At 41.3% G+C, this 22,569-nt stretch overlaps 1 long non-coding RNA gene across 5 annotated transcripts in view; it reads right to left on the bottom strand.

Moving 5' to 3' along the window:
- Positions 1-22,569, bottom strand: part of LOC139184511 (uncharacterized) — a 133,273-nt gene that overhangs the window by 79,648 nt on the left and 31,056 nt on the right. For 4 of the 5 annotated variants that reach the window (XR_011568011.1, XR_011568015.1, XR_011568012.1 and 1 more), the window contains exon 1: positions 975-8,230. The exons of the other annotated variant lie outside the window; for it this stretch is intronic. This is a non-coding gene — a long non-coding RNA (uncharacterized lncRNA). Of the gene's footprint in view, positions 1-974; positions 8,231-22,569 lie in introns of those variants that run through there. 5 annotated transcript variants of the gene reach the window in all.

The raw sequence follows: 22,569 nt of genomic DNA, 5'->3' as shown, positions 1-22,569 counted from the left end.
TGGCCTATGGCTTGAGGAGTTGGAAGGAATGGGGAAAAGGAGATGGCACCTACCAGCATGACATTTACCAGATTTCCAGGGCAGGTACCACATTTCCTAATTTACTAAACATCTACCCCCTCACTACTTTGGTTTTGGGTTTTTTTTTTTCTTTTTAAATTTTATTTATTTATTTATTTTTGGCTATGCTTGGTCTTCTGTGCTACACATGGGTTTTCTCTAGCTGGGCTAGAGACCATGTAGAAACCCCTGTTTCTCTAGTGGGGCTACTCTTTGGTTGTGGTGTGTGGGTTTCTCATTGCGGTGGCTTCTCTTGTTGTGGCGCACAGGCCCTAGGCACACGGGCTTCAGTAGCCGTGGCGCACAGGCTCAGTCACCCTGTGGCATGTGGGATCCTCCCAGAGCAGAGATCGAACCAATGTCCCTTGCATTGGCAGGTGCTTTCTTAACCACTGGACCACCAAGGAAGTGCCTACCTACTTTGTTTACCCACACCTCCAACTACATGATCAGAATGGTCTGGGGCTTCCCTGGTGGCTCAGTGGTGAAGAATCTGCCTGCCAGTGAAGGAACCTTGAGTTGGATCCTTGGATCCCTGGGCCCAGAAGATCTCCTGGAGAAGGAAATCGTAACCCACTCCAATATTCTTACTTGGGAAATCCCGTGGGATGAGGAGCCTGACCAGCTATGGTCCATGGGGTCACAAAAGTGTCAGATAAGACTTAAATTTAAAAAAGAAGAAGAAGAAAAAAAAAAAAAAAACTCAAAGGGTTAAACATGGTCAGAGAACAGACACATATAATGGCGTTCATGTGTTCATTAAAGTTTGCTAGGAATCTCAAGGGAATGGATAGTTGGTGTAGTGTCTCAGAGAGCCAATGGCAGGACTCTGTCACCTTAAGCCACATAACTCCAGGCCCATCCCCTACAGATAAGTAAACCCCTTGTCTAAGGTCTAAATATAGGTCACTTACCCTCACATGGGTCGCCCCAGAGGTGAACAGGTGACTTCTATCAGCCATGCTAACTATGCACATATTTGTATGTATATAATATATCCAGAGACATGGAAATAATAAATCTCTCAAAGGCACCCTTTCTTTCTGCAACAGAAAACAGAAACAGAGAAAAACTTAACAACTGCAAATCCAGAGCCCAGTTATCAGAAACCAAATTAAAGCTGTTGGGTATTTTTGTTGAAACATCTCTACCTCTGAAATCTAATTTCTTGCAACTTTCCATACAGGATCCTATGTTGTATTATTTATAAGAAAATAATATTCTGTCGTCCCTTGACAGCATTTCCTGGCTGCAGAAACCACAGCAGCCATGAAGTTAGAGAATGATTTTGGTAATGTTTCCATAGCTACCTTGCTTCGAAGTGAGGTTTATTCTGTTTTAAAGTCTACTGACCTATTCATATCCCCATTTGGAATATTTTCAATCTAATCCCTTGTCTGGCTATTATTGTATAATGTGACTGTTATTCCTATATATAAGGAGGTTCTGGATGCATAAATAAAAGCCTGGCAAGCGGGTCTTCCAGTTAGACATAATATGATGAAATTTTTTTTTTCTTTTTTCTTTTTCTATTCCTTTCAGATTCTATGTGATTCATTCTACCCTGCCCTTGCAGCAGAAATCTTCCCGGGGTTTTTGGAGGTAAATGTTGTTGAAGGTGTGTTGGTGCCCTCTTGTGGTCATTCTGGTTTTGTGGTTTCTTCCCAGAAGCCTTCTACAGACAACAGATTTTACAAGATGGTAATCAGAAAGTCAAATGCCATTGCTAATTGTAGTAGGTGCCCTCATGACCATGTCTTTCTCACGCTGCAGGCATGAGGGACTGTCGAGAAGGACAGGCAGCTTAGTGTAACCATGAGAGTTACGGAAGCTGTTCTTTTCTTCCGAGGCAGAGGCCTCATTACTGAAGAATACTGTTAAAGGGGGAAGCCTTGGGAAGTGACCTGGGACACCTTGGAGAAAGATGAAGCAGCAAACAACTCTTGGAATGGCCTTGTAATGAAGGCAACTCACAGAAAAAGGAGACAGGGCTTCATTTCATCAGAATGTAGAGTAAGGAAAAGGTATAAAAAAGAGAGCAATATACGTGTGATTTGGCTGATGTATGGCTGATTTGCGTTGTTGTACAGCAAACACCAACACAACATTATAAAAAATAAATAAATAAAAATAAGCTTGAAGAAGTTGTAGAGGTCAAATAAAGACTATGAGAAAGTTGTAAAAAGAAAAAGAGCAGGAAATCTGTATAAAACATGAAATATAGGGGCTTCCCTCCACCTGCCAATGCAAGAGACGCAGATTCGATCCCTGGTCCAGGAAGGTCACACATGCCACAGGGCAGCTAAGCCCATGCACCACAATTATTACGCCTGGGCTCTAGAGCCTGGAAACCACAACTACTGAGCCCACATGGAGCCCACGTGCCACAGCTCCTGAAGCCTGAGTGCCCTAGATCCTGTGCTCCACAAAACGAGAAGGCACCACAGTGAGAAGCCCTCACACCACGACTGGAGAGCAGACCCTCCTCCCAGCAGATAGCGAAAAACCTGTGCAGCAACAAAGATCCAGCACAGTCTATAAATATTAATGAATAAATAAAAATAAAATTATTTTTAAGAAATACGAATTATAAAAAAGAGCAAGGAACAGGTATAAAAAGAGAGAGGAAGGAACAGGTATAATTATAGAAATATAAAGCTGTCATTCTGGTTAAGAAATCAATATAAAACAACCAGTAAGATTCTCGTTGATTCAAACTGACTTTTAGTCAATGAGAATAAGAGAAGTAAATGATATATGGTCTGATCATTGTCCACTACAACTTTCAAAATGTCTTCTATCCATACTGCCCAGTACAGTGGTTACTAGCTACATGGGCTATTGGACACTTTAAATGTGAGGAACTAAATCTAGAATTTTATTTCATTTTAATTAATTTAAATAGCCACACATGGCTACTGGCTACCACACTGGACAGCACAGGTCTTGAAAGATAGATAAGACTAAAACACAGACAACTATCAGCAGAGTTTATAGCACAGGGAAGTACAAATAAAGTTCCATAGTGGGAAGGATGCGTAGAGATGACCAGAGGAGGCTCCTAAAGAGGAGGTATTTGAGCAAGGCCTTGAAGCATAGGTTCATCTCATTAGGCAGAAGCGATAAAGAGAGCATTCCAGGTGGCAAGAACAGCATGTCCAAAGGCATGGAGGTGAGAAACTAAGTAAATACTCAAAGAACAGAGGTATTGGAGAATGAGATACATGCATCTGGATAGAGCATTAGAAGCATAGTGTATGAAGCCTTGAATGCCTTGAAAAGTATTTTGGTTAAAACCAACAGTCAGTAGAATCTGTAACAAACCTTCTACTAGAAGAGTCTTAGAGGGAACATAAGAGCCTGTTATAACACTAAGGAATCTAACACTCCAGGGGGCCAAGGGTTTTGTGGCAGAAGCCACTGAATGCTAGTGACTGTTATCAGAATTCTGATCTAGCGGACTAGCCTAGTGGCTGTGTGTGGAGGGAAGGAGGAAGAATGCCTCAAGGCAGGGTAACAGGAGGAAACCATTGCAAAGCTGGCCCAGTGAGAAACATGGAGGGTCTTAAAAAGGATGAGGGATGCATCAGAACTGTCATGCTATTGTAACTCTAATGAAGCCAAGACCAGAGTCTCAGAGCAGTGGTGCATCCCAAGACACACCATCAAACAATCAAAAAGTAACTTCAAAATAACTTGAGCTATTTCCTGCATTTCTCAAATACCTGTAGCCTGCCCCAGACCACATTCTGGCACCCTGAGTTCATGGCACTCAAAGAAATTCCCTTTCTTCTCTCATCCACTTCCCTCATGCCTCACAGCTGCTTCCACCTCCCTCCCCTAAACTGCCTGGAAAAGTCCTCCATCATCGGGCCCTGAGCTTCCTGTCTTTCCACTCTTTCCCTTTCTTTTCTTCTCTCTGGCTCTCTATCTCCTGGTCTCCAATTTCTGCCCCTCGAAACTCAGGAATTAGTCCTCTCACTGTGCAGAGGAGGGCAGGAACCAGAATGCAAAGCCAGAACAATCTTTAGGTGGCAGAGGAGAGTGAGTAAAGGCTAGGAATTTTCATAGGTTCACCCATCCCATCTCCCCAAAAAACCTATGTCATATACAAATACATGCTGTAGGGACTCTGGCATTTCAGTGTTTTCCTCCCTCCACATCCCCTCCCCAAAGTTTTCCCCATCTTTTTCTATGGTAATTTCAATGCCTTAGACCAGCAGCATTGTATCAGCTGGGAGCCAATCAAAAATGCAAATTCAGGAGCCCCACTCCAATCTATTGAATTACAATCTCTGGGGAAAGGGCCCAGGAAACTGTTTTAATGTGCCTGCCAGGGAGAGTCTTATCACATTCAATTTTAGGAATCTGATCTAACAGAGTTGAGAGCCATTGCTCTCGTGGATCTGTGAACTGCTGCTGAGTGAACTTGTCTGGACTTATCAGACCTTTCTAATAAATTGCTGGACTAGGTAATGGGAAATTTCCCAGGCGGAGATATATCCATATTCACACCTAATCCTCCCTCCCTACAAGAGTATTAGCTCTAGTAGTATTTCATAACCTCTTGCACATCATGCTTATGAGGAAAATGAAAAGATTTAGGGTCACACTAAATGAACATAAAGTGATCTCCAGCAAAGGGGCCCAACTCTGGACTATAGGACAGAATGCCTAGAGATAAGCAGTCATAAGATTTCCCTGTTTGCCTTAAAGGAAGTGAATGTGAGGCTATCTACTTACAGCCAACACTGGGCTCCAGATCACCCATACTGGGGCCCTGAAACACCAAGAGTGTGAGGCAAAATTACAGTCCTGCTGGTGGCTCACTCCACCATATAAGCAGCACGTTAGAAGGATGCAATTTCTATTTTGGATCTTAAGCTGCCTCTGAAGTGAGAGAGAGGGAGTCCTTGGATGTTGATATCATAATCTGCTCCTTTCCTCCAAATGTGAGCTCATTTGAGGATTTCCTCTAAGTTATGGGTGAAGCCATACCCATATCACCTTCTGTTTCTAAATATAGCCCCAGGATCTCAGGTCTGTGCTTCAATACCTAACCTCATTCCACATAAACTGTTAGTCTATCATTGAGTTTTACTTCCCATTGTAATGGTTGAGAAGTCTGCTGTCATTCTAATTGTCATTTTTTTATAGGTGAAGTCTATTTTCTGCCTTTATGACATTTTCTTCTCTAATGTTTTGGCATTTTCATATGTCTAGGTGCGCATTTCCCTTTTTCTTTCTGTCGGATAAACAAAAAACTCGTGATTCCTGAAAAGAAAGTCTATCTTTTATCAACACTAGGCAATTGTCAACCATACTATCTTCAGCTCAGTTCAGTTCAGTTGCTCAGCTGTGTCCGACTCTGCGACCCCATGAATCACAGCACCCAGGCCTCCCTGTCCATCACCAACTCCCAGAGATTACCCAAACCCATGTCCATTGAGTCGGTGATGCCATCCAACCATCTCATCCTCAGTCGTCTCCTTCTCCTCCTGCCCTCAATCTTTCCCAGCATCAGGGTCTTTTCCAATGAGTCAGCTCTTCGCATCAAGTGGCCAAAGTATTGGAGTTCGGCTTCAGCATCAGTCTTTCCAAGGAACATCCAGGACTGATCTCCTTTAGAATGGACTGGTTGGATCTCCTTGCAGTCCAAGGGACTCTCAAGAGTCTTCTCCAACATCACAGTTCAAAAGCATCAATTCTTTGGTGTTCAGCTTTCTTTATAGTCCAACTCTTACATCCATACACGACCACTGGAAAAACCATAGCCTTGACTAGATGGACCTTTGTTGGCAAAGTAATGTCTCTGCTTTTGAATATGCTATCTAGGTTGGTTATAACTTTCCTTCCAAGGAGTAAGCGTCTTTTAATTTCATGGCTGCAATCACCACCTGCAGTGATTTTGGAGCCCAGAAAAATAAAGTCAGCAACTGTTTCCACTATTTCCCCATCTATTTGCCATGAAGTAATGGGACTGGATGCCATGATCTTCGTTTTCTGAATGTTGAGTTTTAAGCCAACTTTTTTTTCAGTCTCCTCTTTCACTTTCATCAAGAGGCTCTTTAGTTCTTCTTCACTTTCTGTCATAAGGGTGGTGTCATCTGCATATCTGAGGTTATTGATATTTCTCCGGGCAATCTTGATTCCAGCTTATACTTCCTTCAGCACAGCGTTTCTCATGATGTACTCTGCATATAAGTTAAATGAGCAGGGTGACAATATACAGCATTGACGTACTCCTTTTCCTATTTGGAACCAGTTTGTTTCATGTCCAGTTCTAACTGCTGCTTCCTGACCTGCATACAGGTTTCTCAAGAGGCAGATCAGGTGGACTGGTACTCCCATCTCTTTCAGAATTTTCCAGTGTATTGTGATCCACACAGTCAAAGGCTTTGGCATAGTCAATAAAGCAGAAATAGATGTTTTCCTGGAACTCTTGCTTTTTCCATGATCCAGCAGATATTGGCAATTTGATCTCTGGTTCCTCCGCCTTTTCTAAAACCAGCTTGAACATCTGGAAGTTCACAGTTCATGTATTGCTGAAGCCTGGCTTGGAGAATTTTGAGCATTACTTTACTAGCGTGTAAGATGAGTGCAATTGTGCGGTAGTCTGAGCATTCTTTGGCATTGCCTTTCTTTGGGATTGGAATGAAAACTGACCTTTTCCAGTCCTGTGGCCACTGCTGAGTTTTCCACATTTGCTGGCATATTGAGTGCAGCACTTTCACAGCATCATCTTTCAGGATTTGGAATAGCTCAACTGGAATTCCATCACCTCCACTAGCTTTGTTCGTAGTGATGCTTCCTAAGGCCCACTTGACTTCACATTCCAAGATGTCTGACTCTAGGTGAGTGATCACACCATCGTGATTATCTGGGTCGTGAAGATCTTTTTTGTACAGTTCTTCCATGTATTCTTGCCACGTCTTCTTAAAATCTTCTGCTTCTGTTAGGTCCATACCATTTCTGTCCTTTATTGAGCCCATCTTTGCATGAAAAAGTGCAGGCGGCTGTGACCGGCGCACTAAGTGCGGCTGAGAGGAGCCACCCCACGTCCAAGGTCAGGGGCAGAAGCCGAGAGGACCCCATGCCAGAAGGGCAGCAGCCAAGAGGAGTTACCCACATCCCAGGTCAGGGGCAGCAGCCGAGAGTACCAGACTGTGATGGCGCAGGAACAGCCGAGAGGAGCTACCCACGTCGGAGGTCAGGGGAGGCGGCCGAGAGGAGATACCCAGCGTCCAAGGTCAGAGGCGGTGACGAGAGCAGTTAACCCGCGTCCGAGGTCAGGGGGGTCAGGGGCGGCAGCCGGGAGGAGCTACCCCACGCCCCCACGCCCAAGGCCAGAGGCAGTGGCCGGGAAGACCAACCCCATGTCCAAGGAGCCGTGGCTACACGGGCACAGGAGGGCATAGAGGAGCTATCCCACGTTGAAGGTCAGGAAGGTTGGCGGTGAGGAGATACCCCTTGTCCAAGGTAAGGAGCAGTGGCTGTGCTTTGCTGGAGCAGCCATGAAGAGATACCCCACGCCTAAAGTAAGAGAAACCCGAGTAAGATGGTAGGTGTTGCAAGAGGGCATCAGAGGGCAAACACACTGAAACCATACTCTCAGAAAACTAGTCAATCTAATCACACCAGGACCACAGCCTTGTCTAACTCAAAGAAACTAAGCCATGCCCGTGGGACAACCCAAGATGGGCGGGTCATGGTGGAGAGATCTGACAGAATGTGGTCCATTGGAGAAGAGAATGGCAAACCACTTCAGTATTCTTGCCTTGAGAAAACCCCATGAACAGTATGAAAAGGCAAAATGATAGGATACTGAAAGAGAAACTCCCCAGGTAAGTAGGTGCCCAATATGCTACTGGAGATCAGTGGAGAAATAACTCCAGAAAGAATGAAGGAATGGAGCCAAAGCAAAAAGAATACCCAGCTGTGGATGTGACTGGTGATAGAAGCAAGGTCCGATGCTGTAAAGAGCAATATTGCATAGGAATCTGGAATGTCAGGTCCATGAATCAAGGCAAATTGGAAGTGGTCAAACAAGAGATGGCAGGAGTGAATGTCGACATTCTAGGAATCAGCAAACTGAAATGGACTGGAATGGGTGAATTTAACTCAGATGACCATTATATCTACTACTGTGGGTAGGAATCCCTTAGAAGAAATGGAGTAGCCCTCATGGTCAACAAAAGAGTCCGAAATGCAGTACTTGGAGGCAATCTCAAAAATGACAGAATGATCTCTGTTCATTTCCAAGGCAAACCATTCAATATCACAGTAATCCAAGTCTGCCCCAACCAGTAACGCTGAAGAAGCTGAAGTTGAACGGTTCTATGAAGACCTACAAGACCTTTTAGAACTAACACCCAAAAAAGATGTCGTTTTCATTATAGGGGACTGGAATGCAAAAGTAGGAAGTCAAGAAACACCTGGAGTAACAGGCACATTTGACCTTGGAATACGGAATGAAGCAGGGCAAAGACTAATAGAGTTTTGCCAAGAAAATGCACTGGTCATAACAAACACCCTCTTCCAACAACACAAGAGAAGACTCTACACATGGACATCACCAGATGGTCAACACCAAAATCATATTGATTATATTCTTTGCAGCCAAAGATGGAGAAGCTCTATACAGTCAACCAAAACAAGACCAGGAGCTGACTGTGGCTCAGATCATGAACTCCTTATTACCAAATTCAGACTTAAATGGAAGAAAGTAGAGAATAGATGGGGAAACAGTGGAAACAGTGTCAGACTTTATTTTTCTGGGCTCCCAAATCACTGCAGATGGTGACTGCAGCCATGAAATTAAAAGACGCTTACTCCTTGGAAGGAAAGTTATGACCAACCTAGATAGCATATTCAAAAGCAGAGACATTACTTTGCCAACAAAGGTTCGTCTAGTCAAGGCTATGGTTTTTCCTGTGGTCATGTATGGATGTGAGAGTTGGACTGTGAAGAAGGCTGAGCGATGAAGAATTAATGCTTTTGAACTGTGGTGTTGGAGAAGACTCTTGAGAGTCCCTTGGACTGCAAGGAGATCCAACCGGTCCATTCTGAAGATCAGCCCCAGGATTTCTTTGGAAGGAATGATGCTAAAGCTGAAACTCCAGTACTTTGGCCACCTCATGCAAAGAGTTGACTCATTGGAAAAGACTCTGATGCTGGGAGGGATTGGGGGCAGGAGGAGAAGGGGCCGACAGAGGATGAGATGGCTGGATGGCATCACTGACTCAATGGACGTGAGTCTCAGCGAACTCTGGGAGTTGGTGAGGGACAGGGAGGCCTGGCGTGCTGTGATTCATGGGGTCACAAAGAGTCGGACACGACTGAGCGACTGATCTGATCTGATCTTGCATGAAATATTCTCTTGGTATCTTTAATTTTCTTGAAGAGATCTCTAGTCTTTCCCATTCTATTGTTTTCCTCTATTTCTTTGCATTGATCACTGAGGAAGGCTTTCTTAAATCTCCTTGATATTCTTTGGAACTCTGAATTCAAATGGGTATATTTTTCCTTTTTTCCTTTGCCTTTAGCTTCTCTTCTTTTCACAGCTATTTGTAAGACCTCCTCAGACAGCCATTTTGATTTTTTGCATTTCTTTTTCTTGGAGATGGTCTTGATTCTGTCTCCTATACAATGTCATGAACCTCCATCCATAGTTCTTTGGCATTCTGTCTATCAGATCTACTCCCTTAAATCTATTTCTCACTTCCACTGTATAGTCATAACAGATTTGATTTAGTTCATACCTGAATGGTCTAGTGGTTTTCTCCACTTTCTTCAATTTCAGTCTGAATTTGGCATAAGGAGTTCATGATCTGGGCCACAGTTAGCTCCCAGTCTTGTTTTTGCTGACTGTATAGAGCTTATCCATGTTTGGCTGCAAAGAATATAATCAGTCTGATTTTGGTGTTGACTATCTGGTGATGTCTGTGTGTAGTGTCTTCTCTTATGTTGTTGGAAGAGGGTGTTTGCTATTACCAGTGGGTTCTCTTGGCAGAACTCTGTTAGCCTTTGCCCTGCTTCATTCTGTACTCCAAGGCCAAATTTGCCTGTTACTCCAGGTGTTTCTTGACTTCCTACTTTTGCATTCCAGTCCCCTATAATGAAAAGGACATATTTTTTGGGTGTTAGTTCTAGAAGGTCTTGTAGGTCTTCATAGAACTGTTCAACTTCAGCTTCTTCAATGTTACTTATCAGGGCATAGATTTGGATTACCGTGATAGTGAATCGTTTGCCTTGGAAACAGAGATCATTCTGTCGTTTTTGAGATTGCCTCCAAGTACTGCATTTCGGACTCTTTTGTTGACTATGATGGCTACTCCATTTCTTCTAAGAGATTCCTACCCACAGTAGTAGATATAATGGTCATCTGAGTTAAATTCACCCATTCCCGTCCATCTTAGTTCACTGATTCCCAGAATATCAATGTTCACTCTTGTCATCTCCTGTTTGACCACTTCCAATTTGCCTTCATTTTACTTTAGTCTTTCTCATTGTATGTGGTATGCATGTGTGTATGTGTTTGCATGTGTGTTTTAAGCTCTCTTTCATGTTTTCTATGTCTTAGCTTCTCTCTCCTGCAATTCAGTTTATCAATTTCCTTTCAATTCTGTCTGATTTGCTATTTATTTCATAGATTAGGTTTTTATTTTAATAACTATACTGCTGTTTCTAGAAAGTATATTTAATTCTGCCTTTTGGTTTTATCTATTTTTTAATAGTGTCTCATAAATTTTTCACGTTCTTTATTGCTTGTTTTTATATCTTAATCATAATCATCCAGGAATTCATTCAACAAATACTTGTTGACAGCCTCGTATATACTAGTTACAATGGGCATTGAAAAGTGGGTAAGACATGATTTCTATTGCCAAGGAGGTATAAGGACAAAAACACAGCACATAAATTATGACACAGTGTGTAAGGACTAAAATAGACATTTGGTTAGAGTATTATGAGAAAACTGAAGGCAGAATCTAATCCCCCACAAGGGGATTCGAGAAAGATTCCAAAATAATGTAAGGACTGAACTAAGTCAAAATATATTGGGAGATATTAGGCAGGTTATATGATAAAAGACAAATTAGTAAAGGCAAGAAGGTGAATACATGCATAAAGAGTGCCAAGAACCATCTTGGCTCCTATGACTGGAGCTTAAAATTTTGATGCTAGAATAGATGGAAGAGTGGGCAGGATCAAGAGAAGAAAATGGATGTCTGATCAGAGGCCAGATCATGAAGGACCTGGTAAGCACTGGAGAGAAACTCAGACAGTATTAGGTATTCAATGGGGACCTAGATTTAGGAAAGAGGAGTATATGGCCCACCATACAAAAAAAATTATCAGTAACAAATAAATATCAGTACTAGCTATTGTTGGCAAGTTGAATCTAGTATAGGGGCATCTGTCTGCTCAGGCTAGTAACAAAAGTATGTCAACAGATTGGAGAGTACAAAGTGAAGTTGCTCAACCGTGTATGACTCTTTGCGATCCCATTGACTGTAGCCTACCAAGCTCCTCCATCCATGGCATTTTCCAAGAAAGGGTACTGGAGTGGGTTGCCATTTCCTTCTCCAGGGGATCTTCCCAACCTGGGGATTGAACCCAGGTCTTCCACATTGCAGGCAGATGCTTTACCCTCTGAGCCACCAGGGAAGCCCTTAGAGCATACATGCCCTGACTGAAGGTATTGAAAATCAGATAGGTAGATGGATAAGTAGGTAGGTATGTAGGTAGGTAGATACCACCAAATGGATAACATGCTACCCAAACAAATCATTTACTGGCTCTTACCTAGATCCTTTGTAATTAGTGTGTCTAAGGAAATACTGAATTCCAATTGCTGAGTTTTCTAGGACTAACTTTTGGGAGTATCTGCAGTAGTTTTCTTGACATCCAACTCTAGTCTTATGTCTGAAGTCACCTTAAAGTAAATATCAAAGGCAACTTAAGGGAAGAGAATGTTATGTAACCTCTGGAACCTAGCTGAGGTGTGGGTAAAGGGTGAAGTACTCAAAGGGGTTGACTGCCAGTGGCTCCTGAGGAGTCTACTCACTTTCCCAGAAACTTTGGCCAAGGGTGGGACACCATAAGGTATGTTCTCGTGTGTGACTTCAGGTACTTAGGAATTCTTAGAGGATCCCAGGCAATTGAAAATGGCACCATGCTCATTGCTTACTGAACAGATCTGCAGACATTTTCCTCCATGTCTGCAACTAGAAGGCAATACTAGAAAAGAGAGTCAATATTTATTAAGTGTTGGCTGTGGGCCAGACTCTGTTATATGCCCTTTATATGCATTATCCCATTATATCTTCACAATATCCCACTGGGTTAAGTACTTTTATTATTCCCAATTTGCAAATGAGGAAACTAGATTGTAGACAGGTTGAGAAACTTGCCCAAGATCACAAAAAATGGAAGTGATTAAATCAAGATTCCAGCCCAAGCAGTCTGGCTCCACAGCCCATACTCTTAATTTCTATGCTCTGTTGCTTTCCAAGAGTTCAAAAACGCTATAAATGGAAAGTTCAGTTCAGTTCAATCACTCAGTCATGTCTGACTCTTTGTGATCCCATGGACTGCAGCATGCCAGTCTTCCCTGTCCATCACCAACTCCTGGAGCTTGCTCAAACTCATGTCCAGTGAGTTGGTAATGCCATCCAACTATTCATCCTCTGTCGTCCCCTCTTCCTTCTGCCTTCAATCTTGCCCAGCATCAGGGTCTTTTCTAAGGAGTCAGCACTTCACATCAGATGGCCAAAGTATTGGAGCTTCAGCGTCAGTCCTTCCAATGAACATTCAGGACTGATTTCCTTCAGGATTGACTGATTTGATCTACTTGCTATCCAAGGAACTCTCAAGAATCTTCTCCAACACAACAGCTCTAAAGCATCAATTTTTAGGTGTTCAGCTTTCCTAATGGTCCAACTCTCACATCCATACATGACTACTGGAAAAATCATACTTTTGACTAGATGGACCTTTGTAGGCAAAGTAATGTCTCTGCTTTTTAATATGCTATCTAGGTTTGTCATAGCTTTTCTTCCAAGGAGCAAGCGTCTTTTAATTTTATGGCGGCAGACATGAAATCTCAGGGATTTTGGAGCGCAAGAAAAAAGTCTCTCACTGTTTCTATTGTTTTCCCATCTATTTGCCATGAAGAGATGGGACCAGATGCTGTGATTGGGAGGGTAACAGGCAGGAAGGCCAAGGGTCTCCAAACGCAGGAAATAGCCTGCAAGTGTCAGACATTTTTATCTCTCTTAAGCGGCAGGAGGAAACAAACTAGTGATATTTTTTTCTTCTCTATACAAATTTAAAAGGAGGTTTCTCTTATAATACTGTGTTGCCACAATGACACCTGGTTTCACCTGAAGTTAACCATTCCAAACCTTGAGATAACCAATGCATTTTTCTTATGAAAATATTTGTCTTAAGCTATGTTAATGTACTATGCATTTACCGCAAATTCTGTCTTCAAGTCGGTTCCGCCTAATGGCTCAGAACCTACTTGACAAACCAGTATGTTAGACTCAGATATTGTTCCCCTAATCTATGTAAACAAAACTATTTGTATGGTAATCTGTCCTTCTACAAGATTCAAGTTAATCATTTTATGGCCCGGGATGAACCTTTTGGTGCCAAGATTATCCCAAAATGCATCTTATGGGTGAGGGGCCTGGTGCCATTCTGAGTTTTAAGACATTCCTTTCTTTCATTAACAGACTGTTAGTGACTATATAACATCCAGCTGAAGACTAGCAGGGGGGTACTCTTTCTGCCCCCTTCTGATGCTTATGTCAGAAGCTTTCTCTATCTCCTTTATACTTTAATAAAACTTCATTACACAAAAGCTCTGAGCAATCAAGCCTCATCTCGGGCACTGGATTGAATTCTCCTCTGGAGGCCAAGAATCCTGGCGTCTTTTCGTTCAGCAACAACCTTTCATCTTGTGGGCTCATCTGGGATCCTTCAGGACAAAGAAAGAATGCTTGGAGCTCTAGTTCTTTGTTCTCCTAGTGAACACATTTTCTGGTGTACTTTACTAACTCTACGGTGTGCTTGTGTGAATGAATGAAATGCCCTGCGCAAAGCAAGTGAGGAGCCCTGCTCTGTGGTTCCACAGTGATCTCATAAGGCTTATGGCAGAAACCTGTCAGGGGTTTATACCGACCTGCCAATGCCAAGAGGCACCCAATGTCTCCTTCGGGAACCAACCAGAAATGGGCAAAGCATGTGGACCAAACTCCCCTTTCTCGGTCAAACTTTTCAGTCTCTTTGACCATTTCATAACTCCTTGGGAATTAGAAATACTAACCTAATCTATCGGATCATAGACTTTCAAGGGACTTGTGATCTATACTGTTACTGTGTACATTGGCTTAGGTCCCAAACTTGGATTGGCAGTCAGGAAAGCGCCTAGCCTCGCTAGGAATCAAAAGTTTGGAAGCTAGCTGGAGCTCTAGCTCCAAGAACATCTCTGAGGTTAAAGGTTACTCAGATTGGGACCACAATGGGTTTTTTTCCTTTGGTAACGCTGGCTCTTAGTGGACCAGAGGAGGCTCGTATACTGGTGTGGTGATGCTTGGAAGGAACATCTCAGTTTTATGTTCGTATCTGTCTTATTGTGGTCAGGAATATACTCAGGGTCATGCACAGGCACTCAGGTGATGAATGTTTCCCCCAGCGGTCTTAGCTTGGGAGGCATTCCGGAAGATTACTCTAATTGCACCCCGGGTGGCATCAGAGGCAAGCAAGCTTAATGGTGAAGAGCTGGACTTCAGGTAGGGATGCCATCAGGTCCACCCCTGGTACATCCCCACCCTGTCTCAGTGGTAGAACCGGGAGGGACAAGTACGGTGCCTGCGTTGGTAAGGGACAGATTAAGTCCAACCAGGAAAGAAAAGCTTTGGTGTAAAATCTGTCTACACCCCCATCTAGAGCAGTGAGGGACGCCTCCAGTAGAAAGATGATGCTGGTCTCTTTTTTTTCCTCTCTTACAGATGGGAGCTAACAATTCCAGCCTCACTCCTTTAAAGTGTATCCTGAAAAACTGGGATAGATTTGATCCCTAGGGCTTAAAGAAGACACACCTAGTCTTCCTATGTGATACGCGTGGCCACAGTATCCATTGGAGGACGGCAAACAGTGGCCAGTTGGAGGATCTCTAAAATATAATACTGTTTTACAATTAGACTGGTTCTGTAGAAAACAAGAGAAAAGTGATCTTAAAGGATAGATTTCTCACTCAGTCAGCTCAAGATATCCACCGTAAGCTATTAAAACAGGCTTATGGACCAAATCCGTCTTTAAATACTCTATTACAACTGGCTTAGACAGTCTATTATGGTAGGGAATATGAGGAAAAGAATTCCAGCATCTTTCCATTCAGCAACAACCTTTCATGATCTTCATTTTAATGTTCAGTTTTAAGCCAGCCTTTTCACTCTCCTCTTTCACTTTCATCAAGAGGCTCTTTAGTTACTCTTTGCTTTCTGCCATAAGGGTGGTGTCATCTGCATATCTGAGGTTATTGATATTTCTCCCGGCAATCTTGATTCCATCTTGTGCTTCATCCAGTCCAGCATTTTGCATGATGTACTCTGCATATAAGTTAAATAAGCAGGGTGACAATATACAGCCTTGACATACTCCTTTCTCAATTTGGAACCAGTCTGTTGTTCCATGTCCAGTTCTAACTCTTGCTTCTTGACCTGCATACAGATTTCTCAGGGGGCACATAAGGTGGTCTGTATTCCCATCTCTTTAAGAATTTTCCACAGTTTGTTGTGATCCACACAGTCAAAGGCTTTGGTGTAGTCAAATGGAAAGTAGTGTCATCTGTGTCATAGTATTCTTTGGTCTTCATCTGTAACACTCCAGAGGGCGTGTCTTTCTGTGTACAGAAAAGCTTCATTTAACCCTCTACACTCAGTTGTATGAAGCCAGGAGGAGGCAACTAGATCCTTCCCATGATTTTCTGGAGGACATCACCAGGATAATCTTTTCTCCCACTACTACCATTTAGTGTGGTCTCAAAGCTGTGGTAATTTATCCATTGATTGGCCTGAGAGTATTAAAAGCTACTATGGGGGAGAGTAATATTGAATTTTCATGTTTGGCTTGTTTTAAAAATACTCCAGTTCTGACTGGAATCTTGGTTTACTAAGTTTGGTGGAGCCACAAATGTCACATCCTAAGTGCATCAAAGCACTTAGCATTTATCCTCCCTTCATCATCAGGCATCAATTTCAGATCACTTCTCCTCATCTCTATGAGTTCCTCCTCCTCTCTTCTATATAATGATATATCTATCATTAGAGATAGATGGAAATAATAATGCTTTTTCTTTGTTCATAAATATTTACTAAATAGCCACAGTACATTAAGCACTGTACTAGGTATTGGGGATACATCAGTGAACACTAACAATGATATACCAACAATCCAAGAGGTACTATAGAAGATACAGAGTACATCACAGCATTCATCATAAAGATCTATCCTTTCTGGAAGGGGGCTTAGAATTTCCACAAGCATATGAAAGAACACTGTAAACTATAAAGTCATACAGAAATATAAAGTATAATTTATATTATAATATATATTTCCTCCTTCTCTTTCTTTTCCTCATTCTTTTCCCTTTCCTTCTTCCCTTTTCAGTCTCTTAGGTCAATTTAAGGTTATTGAAGGATGATTAAAAATTGCTAGGTGTCCAAGCCCATCCATAGATTCAATGGTGCTGCTGCTAAGTCGCTTCAGTCATGTCTGACTCTATGCGACCCCATAGACGGCAGCCCCCCAGCCTCCCCCGTCCCTGGGATTCTCCAGGCAAGAACACTGGAGTGGGTTGCCATTTCCTTCTCCAATGCATGAAAGTGAAAAGTGAAAGTGCAGTCGCTCAGTCGTGTCTGACTCTTAGTGACCCCATGGACTACAGCCCACCAGGACCTCCATCCATGGGATTTTCCAGGCAAGAGTACTGGAGTCTCTATCAAAATTCCAATGACATCTTTTACAGAAGTAGAAAAACAATCCTAAAAATCCTATAGAATCACAAAGATTTTAAATAGCCAAAACAATTTGGGGAAAGAAGAACACAGATGGGGGCATCACATTTCCTGATTTCAAATTATACTACAAAGGTACAGAAATCAAAGCAGTAAAGTACTAGTAAAAAAAAAAAAAAGACACACAGATCAATAGAACAGAATTGAGATCCCAGAAATAAACCCATGCACACATGATTAATTAATTTACAAAAAATACACAAAGAACATACAGTGGAGAAAGGAACAGTCTCTTCAGTAAATCTAGTTGGAAAAACTAGATAGCCACATGCAAAAGAATGAAACTAGACCACTATCTTGCAACATATCAAGAATTTAACTCAAAATGGATTAAAGACTTGAATGTCAAACCTAAAATCATAAAACTCCTAGGAGAAAACATAGAGGGAAATTTCCTTGATATTGATTTTGGCAAGGCGTTTTTGGATATGACACTTAAAGCACAAGCAATGAAAGCAAAAGTGAACCAGCGGGACCACATCAAACTAAAAGCTTCTTTAGTTTGAACAGCAAAAAGAGAGGTTAATTGACAAAATGAAAAGTAATCTACAGAATAGAAGAAAACAATTTAAATCATATATATGATAAGTTAATTCACATATATTGTTAATACATAACTTGATAGCAAAAAAAGAGCAAAAACGAAAACCAACCCTCACATAATCTAATTTTAAAATGTGCAAAGGGCCTAAATAGACATTTTTTCCAAAGAAGATATATAGCCAACAAGCACATTAGAAGGTGCTCACCATTAATGCTTAGGGAAATGCAAATCAAAAGCACAATGAGATAACACCTTACACCTGCCAGAATGATTATTATCCAGAAGATAGCAAATAACAAGTATTGGTAAAGATGTCGCAAAAGGAGAACTCTTGTGTACAGTTCATGGGAATGTAAACTGGCACAGCCACTGTGAAAAACAGTATGAGATTTCCTCAAAAAATTACAAACAGCCATATGATCCAGCAATTCCACTCTGAGTATATAGTGGAAGGAAATGAAATCACTATTTCAAATAGATACCTACTGTTTCATGTTCAAAACAGCATTATTTACAATAGCCAATATGGGAAGCAACCTAAAGGCCCACTAATGAATAAATGGATTAAAACAAGAAAAAATATATACATATATATTTAATAGAATATTATTCAGTCATAAGAAATAAAGGAATCCTACCATTTGCAACAACATGGATGAAAACTAAGAGCATGTGCTAAGTGAAATAAGTAAGACAGAGAAAGACAAATAATGTATAATCTCACATTTTATATGGAGTCTAGAAAAGCTAAACTCTATGAAACAAAGACGAGAATGGTGGTCGCCATTGTTGGGGGGGCAGGTGAGGTTGGTGAGGAAATTAGATATTGTTAGTCAAAGGTAGAAATTTCAAGTTTGTACTAGGATAAGTTCTGAGGCTCTAATATACAGCCTGGCGATTATAGTTAACAGTACTTTAATGCATACATGAAAAGTACTAAGAAAATAGACCTTTAAAGTTCTCATAGCAAAAAAACAAAGAAACCTTACCATAGTAGCTATGTGAAGTGATAGATGTATTAACTAAGCTTATTGTGACAATCATTTACTACATATACATACATATATATATATATATCAAATCATCATGCTGTGCACCTTACACTTACACAATGTTATATGTGAATTATACATAAATAAAGCTAGAAAAAATAAGATTAAATAAATAGAACTACAAGATGCTTATATAATCAGAAAAGTTCTCAGTAAATATTTATGGGGTTTAGAATAGAATACATGGTAAGGAAATAGAGATGAACATTCAAGAATTTTTAAAATAAAGTAAGCATTTATTCAGTATCTCTGGAATATCCACATCTGCCAAGTGCAGCGTCAGGCACTGAGAACAGTGGGAAAAGACACACATCTCTATCCTCAGAGAGCTCACATCTGGAGGGAAGACAAATGAGCACACAGTACAATGTGACAAGAACTTTGACAGGGGAAGGACTGAGGGGAGTACCAAGGAGAGGGTCTTAAACAAGCCTGAAGTGTCAGTGGAAGCTTTGCAGAGGAGACAAGTTATAAACTGAGTGCAGGACAGGAATTGTCAAGCTGGTCAAATGAGGGGAATCCACATCACCTCCAAGCAAACTTAGGGATAACCTCAGAGCACCGAAGGTCTTTAGAGGAATACAGGAAGAGTGTTTCAAAGAGTACAAGGACTTTCTCACCCAGAAAAGCCACAGAGGGAGAACACAAGATGGCAGTGGTGCGATGGGATTGCACAAAGCAGGAAGGCCTCTCAGACAGAAACTACAAATCTAATAGAAGTTGACAAGAGATGCGCACTGGCTTGCTCACTGGGGGAGCGTGAAAGGGCACGGCCTTCCTGTAGGACAGGCTGCAGTATGTACTGAAACCCTTAAAAATGTCCATGGTCTTTGACCTAGAAACTCAACCTTCAGAAATTGATCCTTGATGAAGATTTCCATACAAGGATGTTTAAAATGGCATTATTTTCAAATGGTAAAGAAGTGGAAACAAGCCAAACTTCACTGAGATACAGGTTATATGAACTGTGGCTAATTTACCTAATAAAATAGTTGATGACCAATTATAATCATGTTCTTGAATAATACTTAATGACAAGAAAATGCTCGATATAACATTAAGTATAAAAAATAGGATACAAAACTACATATACTATATGATTTACATTTTATTTAAAATTTACCTGTGTGTGTGTGTGTGTGTGTGTGTGTGTGTAAAAAGATATCAGCAATAGTGAAATTACAGGCAGTTTTCTTTTATTCTGTAAGTTTGTCTCTATTTTTCAAAATTTAATCCTATGCATCAGTTCAGTTCAGTCGCTCAGTTGTGTCCAACTCTTTGTAACCTCATGAACCGCAGCACGCCAGGCCTCCCTGTCCATCACCAACTCCCGGAGTTCACTCAAACTCACATCCATCGAGTCGGTGATGCCATCCAGCCGTCTCATCCTCTGTCGTCCCCTTCTCCTCCTGCCCTCAATCCCTCCCAGCATCAGAGTCTTTTCCAATGTGTCAACTCTTTGCGTGAGGTGGCCAAAGTACTGGAGTTTCAGCTTTAGCATCATTCCTTCCAAAGAAATCCCAGGGCTGATCTCCTTCAGAATGGACCAGTTGGATCTCCTTGCAGTCCAAGGGACTCTCAAGAGTCTTCTCCAACACCACAGTTCAAAAGCATCAATTCTTCGACGCTCAGCTTTCTTCACAGTCCAACTCTCACATCCATACCCCACTATTATTAGAGAAAAATAATAAACACTCTAACAGAAAATATTAACAGAGGCTATTTCTAGAAATTTTCTTAATTTTATTTTATTTTTAAACTTTACAATATTGTATTAGTTTTGCCAAATATCAAAATGAATCCGCCACAGGTATACATGTGTTCCCCATCCTGAACGCTCCTCCCTCCTCCCTCCCCATACCATCCCTCTGGGTCATCCCATTTCTTAATTCTGTGTGTTTTCCAAAATGTTTTCCAAATTTCATACTATGAAAATGTATGGCTCTTTAAAACAAATCATTAAAGAGCATTTTTTTAAAACTAGAAACCCAGAATGCTTAGGGAATGAGCTGCTATTTTAGGGGATTCGTGATTAAGTCCCCTGCTGAAAACAGGTGTCAGTTTAGCAGAGAATGACAGGGTGGCTCTCTCTCCTGCCACCAGGACCAGAGAACCTCCTATTGCCCTCCCACTTTTTCTGCTTCTACCTTTGAGAATGGGAAGTTGGTAGGGCTTTTGACCTTGATCTGTAGTAATGTAAAGGTTTCTCTCTGTTATGCCCTTTCTCTGTACCATGCATTAAGAGGGTATGCAGTAGTGGGGGTAAGGACAGTCATTAAGCTTGGCAGATACTCCCCAGAGTTCTTGGAGAGGATAATCTACATAAAGGGAATCTTCTAAAACAAGTACTCAAATTCCTTTGTATAAAGGTCTCTTTTATCTCCTCACCATTCTTCATTTTTTGCACCAAGTTAATTAACAACAATTTTTTAACAAGCACTTCCCTGACAGGTAAGTATTTGAAGCCTGGATCTCTTCTATCTTTCCTTTTCCTCTATGTATTTTCAAGCTCTATGGAGCTTGAAAAGCATACACTTCTTGGAGGAGACAGAAGCAATATTCAGACAGTATATTCTCTCTTGGTCTTTTTTAAACTAAGAACTAGTTCATTTCAGTATTTTTTAAGTGAGCCATTAAATTCATTGTGCTTTGCCTGATTGATTTTTTAAATGTGTTTTCAAATGTTTCTTTCTGTTAAGTAATACATAAAACTTGTGAAAAAAGTAATACAGAAATATGTAAAGTGAAAACCTTCCCATATCCTTCATCTTCCAATTCAACTTCTTTCCCTGGGATTAAACACTTTTTTACTATGTTAATTTCAGGTGTGCAGCATTAAAATTCAACATCCGCATACCCTACAAAGTGATCACCACAAGTCACCCAACAGTTGGGGCTTCCCTGGTGGCTCAGATGGTAAAGAATCCACCTGCAATGTAGGAGATCCGGGTTTGATCCCTACTTCAGGAAGAAGGGAAGTGTTCGATCTCCAGGGATGGCTACCCTCTCCAGTATTCTTGCCTGGAGAATTCCATGGACAGAGGAGCATGGTGGGCTACAGTCCATGGGATCACAAAGAGTTTGACACAGCTGAGCGACTAACACACACACACACACACACACACACTACAGTTGACCCCCTTCCCCTGTTTCATCCACCCAACCCCCTTTCCCTCTGGTGCCTGCAAATCTGATCTCTGTATCTATGTACTTGTTTTAATTTTATTCTGTTCACTCATTTTGGATTTTTTTGAATCCATGTATGAGATTTCCCTGGTGGCTCAGACATGTATGAGCAAAATCATATGGTATTTGTCTTTCTCCCTCTGTCTTATTTCACTTAGCATAATACCTTCAAAGTCCATCCATGTTGTCACAAATGGCAAGATCTAATTCTTTTCCATGGGTAAGTATTATTCCATTGTACATATACCACATTTTCTTTACCATTCACTTATTAACAGACATTTAGGTTGCTTATCTTGACTATTATAAATAATGTTGCAATAAACATAGGAGTGCATATATCTTTTCAAATTAGTGTTTTCATATGCTGTGAACAAATAACCAAAAAAGGAATAACTGGGTCATATGACAGATTTTTCTTAAGTTTTGGGGGAATCGCTATTGTTTTCCATAGTGGCTACAACAATTTACAGTCTCACCATCATTGTACAAATGTTCTATTTTCTCCACAACCTCTCCAACATTTGTCATTTCTTATCCTCTTGACAATAACCATTCTTAATACAGGTGAGGTGATATCTCATTGGGGTTTTGATTAGTATTTCCCTAACAGTGATGTTGAACATCTTTGTCTGTATCT

Source organism: Bos indicus, chromosome 1 (genome assembly GCF_029378745.1).
Source record: "Bos indicus isolate NIAB-ARS_2022 breed Sahiwal x Tharparkar chromosome 1, NIAB-ARS_B.indTharparkar_mat_pri_1.0, whole genome shotgun sequence".
Lineage (NCBI taxonomy): Eukaryota > Metazoa > Chordata > Mammalia > Artiodactyla > Bovidae > Bos > Bos indicus.
Note: the sequence above shows the minus strand (reverse complement) of the source record. Positions and strands in the feature narration are given on the sequence as shown.